This window comes from Marmota monax, unplaced genomic scaffold (assembly GCF_021218885.2).
Source record: "Marmota monax isolate L192 unplaced genomic scaffold, Marmota_monax_Labrador192_F-V1.1 WCK01_AAM20220418_F8-fsc00022, whole genome shotgun sequence".
NCBI classification, from domain to species: Eukaryota; Metazoa; Chordata; class Mammalia; order Rodentia; family Sciuridae; genus Marmota; species Marmota monax.
The window spans coordinates 16,614,623-16,618,506 of NW_026695215.1; positions in this window are offsets into that span (position 1 = coordinate 16,614,623).

Here is a 3,884-nt window from a genome sequence, read left to right on the forward strand (position 1 = left end):
CAGTGCCAGACGCTTTTTAATCAATTTGTCCAAGGATCATTTATTTATCATCTACTACCAACCAGGCCCAGAGGCCAAGAACTGAGGGGTCATGGAGGGGGAGGAGGCAGGTTCCCTCTCACCTTAGATGTTTGGTTTCCAGCATTTCAGCCTTGCAAAGCGGGAATTACTGTCCTCCTTTTGTAAGTGGGAAGAATCAGGCACAAATAGAGTCTGCAATAACGGGGCCCAGATTCCAACACCCTTCCCTGCCTGCTGTGGTTTTGATATGGTTTAAGTACGCTTTCCAAAGGTTCCCATGTTGGGAGCTCCGTCCTCAGTGTGCTGATGTTGGAGGTGGGACTTTAAGAGGTGAGGCCTCATGGGAGACTCTTAGGTCAATTGGGAGTTGTCCTGGAAGGTCTCCGGTTTCCTCTTGGATAATGTGCTCTCTTCCTCTCAACTATGCTCTCACTACAAGGTGACACATCCCACAGGGGTCCTCACCAAAATCAGGAACATGCTATTTGGACTTTTAGCACCCAAATCTGTGAGATAAATAAGGCTCTTTTCTTTATAAAGCTAGCCTGCTTTTGGTATTCCAATACAGCCATGTAAACTGACTAATGCACTGCCCAACACTGGCCCTCCTTCTTACTGAGTGGGACAGGAGGCCAAGGGAAACCTGCCATTAACTAAAGAAGTTGGAAGATCCTATGGCTTTAGATGAGTCTCATAATAAAAATAAATGAATACAAGGCCCTTGTAATGTTCTTAACACGATGCCCAGCATCACGATCACATAATAAATAGTGGCTAAAACAACAACAGTTTATTATTGCTTTTTAAAAAATGGACCCAGAGCAGTGTTTCTCAACCTGGGATGAGTTTGTTCCCCCCGAGGACATTCAGCAATGTCTGCAATAATTTTTGTTGTCGTAACTGGGGTGGGGTGATACTGTCATCCAGTGAGTGGAGGCCAGGGGTGCTGCTAACCACCCTACAACACAGACAGCCCCCAAAACAAAGAATTGTTGGGGTCACGATTTTCAACAGTACAGAGCATGAGAAATGGATCTGATGGGGACTTTTCCTGGGTCATTAGCTGTTCTTTTATAATGTTATTTTCAGCGGGGATGGAGTGATTAGCCACACAGCTGACGACTTCCATGGAGTCAATTGCACAAAAGACTTTTCCTCTTAGCTCAAGCATAGGGTAAATGTTCCTGGATCCAATTTAAGAGTCTCAGAACAGTTGTAGTTGCCTTCAGGGTTCCCTTCACAGATCAGCTTTGGCGTGCGGCCACTCTTTGGCTGATACCACCCACCTTGGTCCCACAAGCTCTTCAGGGAGCATGGAGGAGTTGGACAGGAACTTCATCTTTGCAGAAAGTGCCCAAGATTTAGTTACTATTTTTAAAGGATCACCATCTCAAAGTCCTTCTCTCTTCTCTCACAGGCCTGGAGGCTCCTTCTTGGCTCCACTATCGGCTTTGGGGAGTGTTAATGCCCTTGCAGCTGATGGGAACCCTGGAAGCCGGCACCATGCTACACAAACCCAGCCAGATTAGAACTATTTCAAGTCCCTTTAGGATTAAGGAACAGTGACCTTGTCAGGAATGTCAGGATAATTAGAAAGAAAATCATGCTGTTTTCCCTAAACAGGGTGAGGTTTCTGTAGGTTGCAGGCACCAGCTGGGAAGCAGCTCTGTTTTCTTTAAAACTTGAGGCTATCAAGACCTGGAAGAGCCGAGACTTTAGTCCCTGGTACTTTCCTCATGCAAGAGTGGGAGTCCCCGGTTTACTGTATGTCAGTTACACCTCCACAAAGCCTTAACCTAGTATTTTTTTTTTAAGTCAAGACTCTGGCTACAGTGGTAAAGTGCTCATTAAAACTTGGAGAACAGGAATAGGGAGGAGCCTTGAAGGTCATCGGATACTCTTCCTCCTTATTAGAAAACAGAGAAGGGACTTGTTACGGTCACTAAAGGAAGTCTTAGTTTTGAGGAAATTGGAATTCAAATTCAGATCTTCCTGATTTCTGCCTCAGAACTCCTTCCAGTTACCATGGGGTCTAGCACAATAACCACCTCGAGGAAAGTCGTGCTGCACCCTCTCATGGTCTCGTTTTCAAGTAGGGAGAAACTGAAGAGCCCAGCATTGGATTGGGTTACGGGGTGGCCAAAAGACCATTTTACACGTATGAATCATCTTTTTGCTTTTTTATGACACTTTTTTGCTTGTAATCTTGTATAATCTGCACGAGAACCAGGAAGAAAAGGCAGGTGTCATTGAAATCCCATTGGCACATGAGTAAAACGGGAGCCCATAAGGGTTGACTGATTTTCCCCTTTCCAGGTCGCTGATGGCAAGTTTCATGCTCTGCCACCCCTCTCCTAACCCATGTTCCAGAGGGCCCCCCACCTACTCCTTTGGGGCTCACACTTCTTTTTCTTTTTTAATTTTTTTATTTGTTCTTTTTAGTTATACATGACAGTAGAGTGTATTTTGACATATATACATGCATGCAGTGTAACTTCCCATTCTTATGGTTGTACATAAGGACGTACACTGGTTGTGTATTAATAATATGAACATAGGAAAGTTATGTCCAATGCATTCTACTGTCTTTCCTATTCCCATCCCCACTCTATGCCATTCATTCCCCTTTGGCTAATACAGTGAGGCTCACATTTCTTGTCTGGAATTCCAAAAAGTAGGGGGAAAAAACAGGGTGTTTGAAATCCCTGGTGGAACGCACCTGAGTTTGGAAGACCCCTTTTGAAAAGAAAGAGAAGGACCACTGGAAAGAGGGAGAAACTTACTTGGGCAGACCCCGATGCCACCTCAGACTCTCACAGGCATCCCAAAGGCCAGAAGCCCAGGCCCCGTGCCAGCACCTGCAAAGAGCCTCCAGGACAGGAAGGTAGAATAGATATTCTTGGACTCCAGCTCCCCTGTCAGAATGGAAAGGCGACAGAGGTCAGGGTCACACCCCCTCCTTATACACCTCCAGGAGCAAAAGGTACACCCTACAGCCAACAAGTGGACTCTGCCCCGTGGCTGCTTTGAAAGCCAGCTTGTCTGAAGTCCCTAATTTCCCACCCAATGTCAACAAGAAAAGTGCTTGAAAGGAGTCTTATCTCCCAGTGGACAAACCGAGGTGTTTGCTCAATGGGGTTGATGCCAAGCCCCCAGCTCTGCCCGCTGGGCTTCACTGCATTGTCACCTGAGGGAGCTGCCCCAACCTCTCCACATGCTTGTCCTTCCACCCCTCTCTCCCCATATCTGAAGGACTTTGCGGGACACACCCATATTCCGAGGACTTTCTCATTAACTGATATAAGTGGGGAGTCTTGGGACAAAAGTCTCCCAGAGGTGGGAAGGGAAAACATGACAAAGAAGGGCCTGTGGGTAGGAAGCAGGGTTAGCAACAGGGGACAGAGGGAGCCAAGAGTCTAGGAGAGCAAAAGCTTGTTAGTTAAGGGAAGGGGAGAGGGACAAGGAGAGGAAGCCCCAGAGTTCTAGGACATTCAGGCTGTAGGTCGTCTACTGTTCATAGAACCAACAACCCGATCACCCTGCCTCCCTCCTGGCCTCCAGAGGATGCTAAATCATGAACCAGCTCTGAGTGGGCAGGGAGAAGAAAGAAAGACCCACAGCTGCTCCCAGACCTATGTGACTTTGAGCCAGTTTCTTAACCCCTCTGTGCCTTCTCTGTCAAGTGGATGGGCAGATCCTTGTTCACCTCATAAGGTCGCCAGGTCTTCAGGAGCTAGAGGACACCACAGCTTCCCACACCTGGGAGTGCCCACGTGGGCCAGTGTGGGGTATGTGTTGGTTGGGGGAGGGTGGAGCGCTGGCTGGCTCATCCAACCCACATCCCTGGGCTCCATTCCCAATGG